The sequence below is a fragment of the Vombatus ursinus genome, unplaced genomic scaffold, assembly GCF_900497805.2.
Source record: "Vombatus ursinus unplaced genomic scaffold, bare-nosed wombat genome assembly UNPS02011334.1, whole genome shotgun sequence".
Taxonomy (NCBI): Eukaryota; Metazoa; Chordata; class Mammalia; order Diprotodontia; family Vombatidae; genus Vombatus; species Vombatus ursinus.
This window is the reverse complement of record NW_020951112.1, coordinates 8,070,188-8,084,852: the sequence shown is the minus strand read 5'-3', so window position 1 is coordinate 8,084,852 and position 14,665 is coordinate 8,070,188.

Sequence of the window (14,665 nt, the reverse complement as noted above, 5' to 3'; positions counted from 1 at the left end):
AGTCTAATCCCTTCATTTTACAAGTGAGGAAACGGAGGCCCAGAGAGGTCAAATGACTTGGCCAGGGTCACACAGCAAATGTCTGAAGTGGGATCTGAAATAAAGTCTTTCTGACTCTAAGTAATGCCCTATCCACTGTGCTGTGCCTCCTGCCCACTCTTCCCACAGATGCTGTGTATATATGTCGTAGAGGGTGTACCATGTTATATGGGGAGAGGGTTATTTGTAGCTGCTGTTTTTACTAAAAGTTAATTACATCTATTTTCTTACCATTTGATAGGAAATACACTGGCAGTGAGCTATAGATATACAAGTTTATACCTACAGGGTACCTTTTTGAACCCGGAATAGCTATCTCTCCCTAAGGATTCTACCCACAAGATCAAGTACAAATTGGGGAGTGTTCAGAAGGGGTGTTACACTCTGGGGGCTTCATACAGGACATATTTGGATGTCCTGTGCATTTGCAGAGAGCCACTAGAGAGCTCCTCCCCCTGAGACTCTCTCTAAGTACCTTAGAGAAAAATCAGCATACTTCTCCGAAAAAGTAGGCAAAAGTATATAAATAGTGACTGCTCCATATGCTTACTTTCTCATTTTAAAATCTTGATGGAAATTATCTACATAGTATTGAAGATATCCTTGATGAAAAATGATAAGAAAACAGAAGGCTTTTGCAAATGATTTTCTATAGCATCTTTACAGTCACATAGTTGATTGAAAGATACAGGAAATATTCTTCCCAGACAAATCAAAATTCAAACTTAACACTGGCATTCAAAGCCCTCCACAAACGTGTGTTCAATATATCTTTCCATTTAATCTCCTCCAACTCTCTTTTACATGCCAGATGCTCTAAAGAATGTCACTCTCCATTTCCTGAATTCCTCTCACCGTTCTTTGCTCATGGTGTTCTTGCATGGAGTGCCCTTCCTTCCTATATCTACCTGTTTAAATCCTACCCATCCTTGGAGGATACACTTAAATGCTAACTCCTCCAAATTCCATTAGCATTCTTCTTGTACCTCTCTGGCAGCACTTATCACATTCTGCCTCATATTATAACTCTTTGTGTAGGTCTTTTATCTCCTAATATATTGCAGGCCCCTCAAAGAAAAAGACAGTGTCATCTATTTCACAAAACAGACGCAACAGGCTTTTAGTGAATGTTGTTTGATTGAACTTCTCATACTCCAACAAGTGATTAAGGGAGATACTTTGGGGCAGAGGAACTTTTCTGGCACCCCGAAAAGATATGTCTAGGAGATTCACTTAAAGAGTGATGATAAAGCAATAATCAAAATGAACAAAAATTCTAACAATATATTATTTACTATAGAAGGCTTAGATAACTGAAAAAAAAATCTAGTTCTTCTACTGACACTATTGCATAGACCTTCATTTCCCCTAAACCTCAAACACATTAGTAAAGCAGAAATGAAGCAGGCTTTAATACTTTATACGTGTCTTGCACCTTGGGCCTCATCCCTTTTATTGACTCCATCATGATTTCAGAGACTTAGGCCTCATTAGTTAGATCCATTCCAGTGAATGGTCCTCCATACCAGATTACAGTCATCATGGAAAAATTTAATAGAACCAAATCACTATCCTCACAATCAGTGTTAGGGTAAATTGGTTCAGGAATAGGCTACAGACCTTAGCAGCCGTTAAGGACCACAGTTACGAGGAAAAGATGCTTTGCTTTTCCCTACGAAAGCACTACTTATATAAGGACAGTTTTTATTCAGAATAATTTCAAAAAACTATTTGTCTCCAAAAATACAAAGTAAAAATAAAAATCATAGCTTTCTCCTATCATGATGTAGATTTTAGTTGTGTCCAAGTGTGGACCATTCTTCTTGTGAACAAAGAAAAGAGGCAGTTCTAGAAAATTCTAAAACCTACTAAGCTCACAAAAGCACTTTCTAACTAGTAGTGATTTCACCAAGTGCTTCAGTTAATCTCTCCTTCACGGAAAAAGAATAAAACTGTCCCCTTTTGAGCGTGAGAATGAGATAAAGGTCAAAGGAAGGTAATGGGAGGGTTTTCAGGGATGTAAGATAAGACTAGAGGCATAAAGTCTAGAAATTCACTTCTCACCCATATCCTTACAAAGAGCCTTGTCTCAAACAAGTTTCCTATGGAAGGGAAAAAAGAGACTAAGTCTCCCCCCACCCTGGGAGCTCTGTTCTCATAGACTCCAGCAGACTTCTGACACAAAGAAAGAGGAATTAGGACTTCCTAATTTCCTTTTTGGAACCGTGCTAAAATAAAAATTTCAGAAAGTCTCTCCCTCACTTATAGAATTCATTTCCCCTCTTATTTCCTGTCACTTTCCAGGAATAGGAGACCTGACAACGTATTTTATGCCATTTTATGACACGAGTTTTATGAGCCTTCCTGACTCTAGGTCCAGCACTCTCTCCACTGTGCCACTGTGCCTCCACAGGTGTCCGTCTGTCTCTCTTCTATTACTACATTCTTTAAGAGACAATATGGTATGATGGAACAAATTTTGGATTTGGAGTTAGATGACCTGGGTTCAAATCCCAGCTCTGCCACTTAATATCCACATGACCTTTGGCAAAGTTTTTACCCTGTCTGGGCCTCAGTTTCCTCATCTGCAAAACAAGGAGGTTGGAATAGACTGCCCCTGCATCCATTCTACCTCTAAATCTATATTCTTAACTCATAGGGTTGTTGTGTGGAAAAATGATTCAAAAACCATAAAGCTCTATAAATGTGAGCTATTATCACTGTTAGGTGCCATTCATGTACATTACAGTTCACACAAAAACAGGTTAATCCACAAGATCAAAATTAGATAGTCAGTCAACAAACATTTATTAAGGGTTTGCTATGTGCCAGGCACTCTACTAAGCACTGAGAACACAAAATGCATGCAAAAAGATAGTTCCTGCCTTCAAAGAGCTTACATTTTGATGGAACGACAAACATAAAAGGAAGCTGAAAAAGTAGGGAAAATGAGAAGAAGGCATCCAATATGGGCACATGATGGAAATTAGCCTGATAGGAAATGAAGAGAGGGCTGGCCTGGGCCCCCTCTTTAAATGGAAGTTTGGGGAGGAGTCTTCCAGCCTCCAATCAGAAGGAGGGGGTCCAGGGGCAAAAGGTACTTCTGAGGTATGAGTTCCAGGACTGGTGATCTTCTAAGATGAAAAGGTTCCTGGGGCATGATGAAGAAGGTGAGAAGATCCTTGATATAATTGGGAACCAATGGAATTAGAGTACAGAGAGAGGGGGCAGTATGGTCAGTCAGAACTATGCTTTAGAAAGTCACTTTGGCAGCTGTTTGGATAGGATGGAATGGGGAGAAATTTGAGAGAGGGAGACCTACAGGAGGCCATAGGTAATGAGGGCCTAAACGAGGATAATGGGTGTGTTTGTGGAGAGGAGTGTAGATATTAGAGATATAAAAATAGAAACGACAGTATCTGGCAGATGCCTGTATATGTAGACTGACTGTGATTGAGAGGACTGTGGCATTTTTGATATATATAAGGAAGGTCATTAGAGGGGTGGAGTTATATAGAGTTCTAGTTTTGGACATATATGGTTTGGGGACTGAAGACTTCAGTGAAAGGTTAAACTTGTCTAAGATGATGGCTTTTCCTCTCTGTCTTTCTAGGCACCCAGTCTGTTACTCATCTTTTTCTAGATAAGGTCCTGGTCCTCCTGTCCCCAGCAAAGCCCTAGCTTGGCTTGGCTAAGGTGCTACTCCCTGGCCAACCCATTCACAGTTTCTGATTTAGCTTTCAGACGAAGCAGCCTATCTTAGTTTTAATGGGGAAAAAACATTCCCCAGAGGTTTTGCTGGAGAAAATACTTCATCCACACACACAGAAGTCCCCCTGCCCAGGCAGAAAAGGAAGAAGGAAAGTAGCTGCAAAGAGTTTAGCATTTTACTCTCATGTGCTGCCAACCAGACCTTTGTGAACATTTGGCAGATGCTACAAAAGTGCTATTAATGAAGAAAATGAGTTAAAAGCATTAATCTTAATATGAAGTGTTACTGTTTTGTGATTTATGTAAAAATATCTAATTTGGCCTGTAAAAAAATCTAGTTTATCCACACAGGAAAGACCAAGTAGATCAACACTGTCTTTTGTTCAGATTGATACAGATGTGGATGTCTATCAGTACATACATCTTAATTTTTGGCAAAAAAGGTAGGGGGAGCCTTCCTGCTTTGGATATTATTAAATTGGATCACCTTTAAAACATTAGGTTGATAAGTATGCATGATGGTAATTAAATAACAAGCTATAAAACGCTAAAAGGATGCAACTGGTAAATAAGATATACAGGCAATGAGGTATAGAAATCTATCCTGCCCTACAGGAAAACAGAAGGGGAAGAGGATAAGAGAAGAAGGGCTGTGATAGAAGGGAAGGCAGATTGGGGAAAGGGGTATTCAGAATGCATGTCATCTTGGGGTGGGGGGAGGGGAAAGATGGGGAGAAAATTTGGAACACAAAATCTTATGGAAGTGAATGTTGAAAACTAAAAATAAATTAATTTTTTTAAAAAAGAAAAAAAAAATACCTAAAGAATGGTAAGGGGAAAAATAAAAGCATTATCCTTTCATAAAAAAAGTTGAAAGGAGATACGTTTAATTCCTTACTCTGAGGATATTTTAGCTATTACATCTTTTTCAGGGCAATAAAGTCATCATTGCTACATAACTCATATTATCTGTCAAAAGAAGGCCAGAGTTGTTTCATCTGGAACTTCTTGGATAAGCAGAAAAGGTAATGAAAAGCCACATCAGTTATCTACTCTAATCTCCTCCTCCTTCCACCCCCATCTTCTACTCAGTAGAGGAAGTAACTCATCAAAGAAATACTAGAAATACAGGTGCTAAGGATACTTTTTGTTGTTCATTCTTCATTTTCCAAGAGGACCAAAGACATCATGGGGTGATGTACTGACTCGTGTGTGAACTGGATTTAAGTGAGGCAGAGTTGCACAAAGTCATCAGCCTCACTTTCTTTTCCTATGTCAGCGGAGTCCAGTGGCTAAGACAAAAGTCAGGATGAGTTTCAATGGGCTGGGATGCAGTGGATGATCTTGAGACTTTGATGTCTGACCAAGCTTTAAGCATTCCACAGCGCCTGCTTCAGACGCCTTCATGGAACAAACTGTTCTCATCCGCCCATTTCACATACTTGTGGTAGATATGCCCCTAACTCACCCACAGGTTTGAGGCCCTTCACTTACCCTTAACCTAGTTTAGTTTGTCTGTTGAGATGGTTTTAATGCAGTGGGGCCACTATTCATGCTACAGCTTCTTGGAGCCACAAGTGAGAGTTGGGTGACAGGTGGGCACCGTGGGCACCAAAGGTGGATAAGCAGCCCTAAAAAGGGTTTGGCAAGCCCTCACGCCAGAGGTTCTGAGGATACTAAGGCTGAGGAAACAGGAAAATCACTGGAATGAGATGACTATTTTTTGACTGCTTTCAGTTTCTGTATATCATATACGTCTCTATGTTTTACTTTATGAATTTCTTTAAGATAATAAAGTTCTACTCAACAACCTAAATGGCCATTGAATAAGGATTTACAACTATTTATTATCATTCAGATTAACAAGGTGGTATACCAAAAAAAAAAAAAAGAAAAAGTTTTTCAAATGTCATCATTAACTTGGGTAAAAATAAAAACGTTTATCTCCTTTCTTCTCCCTCTTCTCCCATCTCCCAAAAGACAAGCTCAGTTTCAAATACCCTAGGATAAATTCTAATATCTCCATTTTGCTTAGCAGTTAAACTGAAATTAGATGTATATGAAGTTACACAGCTGAGTTTAGGAGTTACATGGCTTTGTTCTTTTGTTACTCATTGTATGAATCATAATTTTAAGAACTTTATATAAGCACAAAAATGATAGCATCTCACAAACACAGGTTTAAGACAGTACCGAATAGATCATCTATTCCAACCTTTCATTTTACAGATGAGGAAACTGAGGCTCAGAGAAATAATTCACTCATACTCATACAACTAGTAAATGGCAAAACTGTAATTTTAACTCAGGTCCTTGGATTCCAAATTCATTATCTTTTCCACTGTCACATGGCTTTTTTTATGCCATGCTTCCTCTATTAAGATGCCTTGCAAAATATACAAATTTTATTTAAAAGACTGTAAAAAACAAGTCACAGAGAAGTAATATTTTTAAAGTCACACAAATGACAATGCAATTATGTTCCCTGACCTAACTTGAGAGACAGGCTGATAGAGTATGCACATGGGTGGAGGGGCAAGGTGGGGGGCATAAATGGCCATGGGATCAAAAGATCTAGACTTAAACCTAGGTCTCAATTAAATCACTTAACCTCTCGGAAGCTGCTTTCTCATCTGCTTACAACCCCTACACTTACCTGAATTATGATGGCAAAATGAGATCATAAATGTGAAGTAATCTATAAATATTAAACATTATATAAATGCCAACTATTACTCAAATTTTACTTTAGTTTTTTTAAAGAAACACGTGTAATTTTACCAGTGCAAACATTCATTAGACATTTACTTTCACCCTCATCTATCTCATTTTCTCAATCTTCAAAATGTAATTTATTTTCAATATTTTTACAAAATATTTTACGTTTGAAAGCATAATGTGGCTTGATTATATGTGAAAGCAAAACATGGGTGGATCCAAATGTTCTCAAACTATTTATGGCTTACATAATTAAGTTTATTACTAGCAGTTCCTCTTTCAAAAACATAGCTTCAATCAGGAAATTTATTTGACAGTTCAGTGGTACAAATTGTAATCTCTGAGTTCTCACATAGAACAGGAACCAGATAGCTGTCTGACAATGTGAACAATTTAATTTTTTTTTCAATTATGTTGTCAAAATGTCTTATTATACTAGCAATATAACAGACCTTGGCTGTTCTGCCTTGTAATCTGTTCTCATAGATCACAAAATGTTAACATTTTGTGAGCCATTACCCAAGGATGGTGGGAAAAGATTTGAAATCTATCGTAGTTAAGACTATGGCTTGAGTATTAATAGCACCCACCTCCCAGGATTGTAGTTGTTGTGAAGATCAAATGAGATAATATTTATAAAGTGCTTAGCATAGTGCTTGGTACACAATAGGTTTCATATAAATGTTAGCTATCAATCATCTTTATCATCATCATTATTATTATTAGCAGTTAGAACCTGTTACATGCTCTTATAATAAAGATGTACAATCCTTAACAGTTTCATATACTACTACATATAAGTGGAATTTTGATAGATGTGAGATTTCTACCTTGAGCTAGAAATGTCTTCCTTGATTATTCCACCTCAACTAATTTTATTAGATCAGATTGCTATTTCATTCACTTCCTCCAATTCTGAACCAAAAGCAAGAGTTAGAGAAGTAGGATATAAAGAAAGAGGGAGCTAAAAGAAAGTAGAAAAAAAATCTCTTCAATAATCTCATAAAAACACATATCACAGATCCAAAGCATATTTCAAAGAGGCTGACTGTTTGAAGATCAGGTAGAGTCCACATTCATTGGACCATTTGGGTTTTCCAACAAAATTCTTGAAATTCTTTCATTTTATATTTTTCCTGAAAATAACAACAAAAATACAAAATGGCCTCTAGTCTTGTTTCGCCCCTTTCATTCTTACACTGACAGTTATTGAGTGAAGATAACTGCAGCTTATGTACAATATTTGTTGCAGAGAATGAGGAGGTAAGGAATTTCTATGAAGAACTCAATTAGACTCCCAAAATTAAATCATCATATGCTTCAATACCCAATAACTTTAATGCAAGGATAGGTAAAGGATAGAAAAGTGAAAAATACGTTAGATATCATGAATTCTTTCTTTAGTAAGGCAGTTGGGAAGCACTAAACATGATGAATATTAATCACAATCATAAAAACTGAAAGTAACTACATTTTAACAAATAGGAAATGATTGGTTACCAATAGGAAAATCATTTCCAAATCAGTTGTCTGCATGTAACCCAATTAAGTAAGATCACCCTAAAAGCATTTAAGAATGAAACTAAAAAGATAACAGAGATGAAAGATAGATCAGTCAAGATTTCTATAAAAAACTATATTCTTCATCAATAAGAATGCAACCATCACATTCAAATTCTAACATCATGATCCTTATTGTGCTTCGTGAAGAAGTGGAAATGATAGGAAAGAAAACAAAAACAGGGAGAACATCTTGACTGTACCCTGAAAAGACAAAAAAGGATGAGACTTTTCTCATGCCAATGCCACATGCCACAATTTTGTGAGTATCTGAAAGAAAGCTACTAAATCCCTAGACAAAATCATTTTTGATTACTACCAAAAACACAAGTATGATGCTGTCAACTACTAAGGACCTTCACTAAGTGAATGTTACTTAACCTTCATTTGACCCTATCATCCCTTAAGCTAGCATCCTGTATCTTTCCTTCTGGAAAAAAAGCTGTTTATATTAGCTGTGTTGACTTTACCCCCAACTCACTTCTTTCCTACCACTCAACAAAACTGCTCTTTTCAAGGTCAACAATGACTTCTTTATTGCCAAACCCAGTGGCCTTTTCTCTAACTTCATTTTTCTGGACCTCTGCTGACCACCCTTACCTCTGGGATAATTTCTCCTTTCTGAGTGTTTAAGACATTGACCTGTCATCACTCCTCTTACCTGTTGGATGAATCCTTCTTGGTCTTCTCTGGAGGTTCTTATCATAATCTACATCTTTCTATGCATGGGCATAATCCTAGGCTCTTTCTTAGGTTTTATACTCTTCTCTCTTGGTGATCACATTAGATCCCATGGATTCAACTACGCAAATGAATTTTAGGTCTACATAAGACCCGGCTATATATGGGCAGCTAGGTGGTATAGTGGATGGAGTGCCAGGCCTGGAATTAGGAAGACCTGAGTTCAAATCTGGCCTCAGACACTTATTAGCTATGTGACCCTGGGCAAGTCACTTCATCCTGTTTGCCTCGGTTTCCTCATCTGTAAAATGAATTAGAGAAGGAAATGGCAAAACACTCTAGTATCTTTAAAAAAGAAAAAAAAGCAAACAAACCCAAACGGGGTCACAAAGAGTTGGACACAACTGAAGTGACTGAACAACAATATAGCCCAGTCCTACATCACCCACTGAACATTTCAAACTGAATGTCCAAAACAGAACTAATTGTCTTCCTTTTAAAAAACTTAATCTTGTGCTTTTCAATTAACCAAAATCTATTTTCTTTCCCTTCCATCTCTTCCTACTATTGAAAAAAGGAGGAAAAACAAAACCCTTGTAACACTATGCAGAGTCAACCAAAACAAATCCTTGATAGGCCATCTCCAAAAAGATGCCTTCCTCCCTCTGCATTCTGAGCCCATCACTTCTCGGCCAGGAGGTAAGTAGCACAGAACTACTTATCTCTCCCCACCCTACCCAAGCCCCCCTCTCTTTAAGATTCTCTATTTCTACTGTGGGCACCACCATGTTTCTGGTCACTCATGTTGGCAATGTCTTCCACCTTCAGCTCCTCACTTCCCCTCACTCCATGCGTCTAAACCAAGTGCCAGTCTTATCTTTCTAGCTCCAACAAAATCCTCTTCTCTCCACACAGTCACTACTCTAGTTCTGATTCTCGCCTCTCTTGTATGAACTATTTCAATACCCTCCTAATTGATCTCTTTGCCTCAAGTCTCTCCTCAATCAATTCCATCTTCCACAGGGCAGAAAAACTGATATTTCTCAAACAAAGATTTGACCATGTAATTCCCCTGCTCAAGAAGCTCCAGTCACTCTCTATTGCCTTTAGGATAAAATAGAAACTTCTTGTTTGTGAAGGCCGTACCTTCACAATCTGATGTCAGCCTACAGTTCCAGGACAATTACACATTACTTCCCTTCACTTACTGTTTTTTTAATGTTTATGAAAAAAAGGTGTTTGCTGTTGTCATGAAGAACATCTACTGCAGGGGACAAACAGAAGGGAGAGTCCATATAAATAGTGAGGTCCTCCAGATTTGCTGAAAACATTATGCTAATTGCATGAAGTCCCAGAACTCTGCAGAGCCTCTTAAATGAGATACATAAATAAGAGTTCATCCATATAAGAAAAAACAAGTGTTTTGGTTTTTTTTAATCTGTCATTCAAGCTAGCTAAGCAGCTAGATGAACAATCCATATTGGACAGACTGAACAATGAACTGAGTCCAGGACCAAACAGGAGATTGTTCCGGACTGTACTGGCTAAGATCGCTTGTACAAAACTGCATAGTGTTTTCAGTGTCTTCAACCTTTTCTATGAAACAAAATACAATCTTTTTGAAAGAGGAATATATAGTCTATATAGCTGTGAATCATGGAATACTGCAGAATGTGGAGAATCAAACTCATGGGTCATCCAAATGGGAAAGGAGAGAGTAATGGTGAGTATGAACAGGCCAAGCTTATCAATGATGAACTTCACCTACAAAGTGGCAAAAAAAGATATTACCAAAGACATATATGACAAGAAAAGGGAGTAAGCTATGGATATATCAAGAGCATGAAATAACTGATAATGAAAATGAGGAATTCAGAGAAAAATGGGAAGAATTATAACTGATAAAGTAAAATTTATACTGTATTTCCAATGTGCTGCACTGATACCCACAAAATGTTCAGAGATTAAGAGGAAGGCCCTACCATGGTGGGTGGATCACCCATGGCAGATTCACAGGAAATTATGAACAAGAATTGCACAGCATAAAAAAGGCTGAATGGGCTGAAATCTGTAATGTTGGAGGGAAGATCCATACTACCAAGATCACAGATCCTCTCAAATATTAATTATGAATATTAAAAATACACAACCTTGTACAATGTATTTCTTTTGAGTAAAAAAAGTACATCTGACATTTATGTTCACAAATCCCTATAAGACAGAAAAAAGGATTGGCATGGATTTTAGAAATAAACTAAGAATCCTATTTATTACAAGGTCACCACCAAAAAGCAAATTTTCAGCTTGATTTAGCATTTCCCCCCCCATTTAAAAAATTGATGCCTTTTGCCTTAAAAAAAAAAAATTTACAGTCATTTGCCAGTATTTTCTTTCCTCTTATCTCCAGCACTGAATCCTCCTTTATAACAAAGAAAAAAAAAAGTTAAGCATACCTGATGAAGCAATCAAGTCTGGCCATGTATGCAATATTCTATACCCAGAGTTCCCCATCTCCATACCAAGGGAAAGACTAGATGTTACATTCTTTGTTCTCCAAAACCAAAACTGTTTACTTCAATTAATCTGAATTCAGCTGACTTTTGGTGATGTTTTCATTTACTTTCTTGTATTTGTTATGTAGACTGTTCTTTTGTTTCTACTTTCTTTTCACTCCATCAATTAATATAATTCTTCCGATGTTTCTCTTAATTCCTCCTAGTCATCATTTCTTAGAGCACAATAATATTCCATTACCCATCACAATTGTTCAGCCAATCCATGGGTACTCACTTTTTCCAGTATTTTGCTACCACAAAAAGTACTGCTGTGATCATTTTCTTATATATTAGACCTTTTTTCTGTCATTTACCTCCTTGAAGTATATGTCCAGTAGTGGGGTCACTAGGTCAAAGGGCAGGAATAATTTAGTAACTTTTTCTGCATAGCTTCAAATTGTTTCCCAGGATGATTGGACCAATTCACATCTCCATTCCCCACATATTAGTGTTCCTCTCTTCCCACGACAGTCAACAGTAACTATTTCCAATTTGATGGGTATAAGGTGAAACTTCAGAATTGTTTTAATTTGCATTTCTTTTGATATTAGTAATTTGGAGCAGTTTTTCATATGGTTGCTAATCATTTGCATTTCTTCTTCTGAAAACTGTTCACATCCTTTGATCACTTATTTATTGGGGAACAGTTTTGTGGTCTTACCTATTTGTGTTAATCCCCTACATATCTTAAATATATCAAACTTTTAACAGAAGTATTTGGTACAAAGTTGTTTTTTTCTTTAAGCCAAGTGATAGTTTTCCTTCTTATCCTAGCCACATTGATTTTGTTTGTGCAAAAACTTTTAAATTTTATGTAACAGGAATTATTGTTTTCTTTTATGATCACCAGGTTAGTCTTTTGAACTGAAAGAAAATCAGTCCAAAAGCTACAGTGACACCTTGTGACCAGCAGAAATCACTGTTTACCTAGACAGTTCTCCCTTTTGTCAGAACTACCTGTTTGAGGAAACAAATTCACAAATTCATAAAATTTTAGAGCTGGAAGGGACCTTAGACCACCTTTACTAATCCCCAAATTTTACAAATAAGAAAACAGAGGCCCATAGAGGTAAAGTGACTTGCCTAAGGTCCCCAGGAAATCAGTGGCAGGGCTAGGACAAGAACCCAATCCAGAAGTGATACAAGTGCAGGTCCTGATATTCCTAGCCATCATTTTTGTTCTTCAGCAAGCCCATGGAATCATATGGTCCTGTGTTCATTCTACTTTTAGCCACACAGACTAAGATCTACATATGATCACCAATATTAATTCAATAAAGGCTTGTTAGATATCTATTTAGCAAGCATTACGCTATGTGCTGAATGCAGCCTATGGAAGAGGGGGATACAAAGCTATGATCGTCCCTGACATCACAAAGAACTTAGAATAGATGATGAAATGATATACACACAATTACAAATCAAAGCAGTATATGATAAATCCCATGTGAGTGATACAAAGCACAGGAGGATTTATCATAAAACACATACAAAATGGATAGGGATTATGATAAAACCCAACAAATTTACATTCCATTAATGGTTCTAAGAATGAAAATACAACACAGTTATCTTTTTCATTCTAAATGAAGTCTCATGGTAAAAACATACCAAGAGAAAAGAGGAAACATAAACTATAATAGAACTATATAAATGTGAGTTATAATTGTTAAGACAGGTTGAGGTTCTACTTAATTTTAAGTCATGACTTGTTAATTCTCTATTTTTACATATTCTTCTATGTTCTCTATTCTTCTACATCCATACCTTCCACATCTGCCATCTTCTTTTCTGTGCAGCCAAACATGTTTTTAATGTTTCCTACTCATTACCCACACCATCAATCGATCAATAACCATTTATTAAGTATATGCCAAGAGAGGCAGCTAGGTGGTGCAGTGGATAGAGTGCCAGGTCTGGAGTCAGGAAGACTCATCTTCCTGAGTTTAAATCTAGCCTCAGACATAATAGCTGGGTGATCCTGAGTAAGTCACTTAAACATGTTTGCCTCTGTTTTCTCATCTGTAAAATGAACCAGAGAAGGACACAGCAAACCACTCGAGTATCTTTGCCAAGAAAACCCCAAATGAGGTCACGAAGAGTCAGACATCACTGAATAACAAGTATGCCAGGAACTGTGATAGGTACTGGGGGTAAAAATATACTACACCTGTGAGTCAAATATTATCCCAATGTATGAAATGATTCCCTGAGCTTATTTTCTAATATCTTATGATTTTGCTCCCATCTCCCAAACTTCTATAACCATTAATATTATCACAAGTTAATTCTTTTAAATAACAATAACCATGTAAACATTACCTTAATGAATCTCCTAATTGTAGGTCCTTGTTTAGAACTACTCAATTCTGATATTCAGACACTAAATTGAAACTCCATGCTCTAGAACTTTCACTCTGATTAAAACCTTTTTTCTAAATATTACATTATATTGCTAATGTAGAAAATGAAATTTATACTTTATTTTCCACAACTTACATTCATTTCCTTTAAAAGCTTGACAAACTTCTCTATTGTTTATTGTGTCAGTCAATGAGATTTTATAAAGGTTTCTTTATACTTATCAATCCCTCTTCTGAATATATGAGAATTAATTTTATTATTTATTTATTTTTTAAAGACTGAATGTCCTCATCTTGCCCAAGCTAGAAGTCCAAGGAATACTCATAGGCTTTATCCCATTACTGATTCACATAAGAGCTTGATCTGCCTCATTTTAAAGCTGGTCTTCATTTTAAAGCTGGGCCAGTTTACCCTTTCTTAAGTACCACGGTGGACCTTCTCTACCAGGGCACACCATATTAATGCTTAGCCCACTATAGCTCAGAAGTCTTAAAATCAAGAGATCATCTGACTGCAACTTTCCCCATACCTGAGATTGAAGATGTAGGTCAACACACATCATGAAAATTTTAGAAAGTTCTCTGAGGGGCAGCTAGCTGGTGCAGTGGATAGAGCACTGACCCTGGAGTCAGGAGGACCTGAGTTCAAATTCAGCCTCAGACACATAACACTCACTAGCTGTGTGACTCTAGGCAAGTTACTTAACCCCAATTGCCTCACCAAAAAAAAAAAAAAAAAAAAAAAGCCTCTGAGTCTCTCATCCTTGGGTTGTCTTCTTGGAAGAGTTTCTGCCCTCAAGGAACAAGTATTCTACTGGGGTAGATAACATATATGTTTATAAATATACACAAGATAAATACAAGTTAATTCGGGGAGGGAAGGCACTAGCAATTGGGAGGAATCTGGAAATGCCTGACTCAGAAGGTGGCATTTGAGCCAAGCTTTAAAGTAGGGGTTCTATACTATTGTGCTACAAGAAATGATGAGCAGGCAGATTTCAGAAAAACCTAGAGACTTGTATGAACTGATGCCGAGTG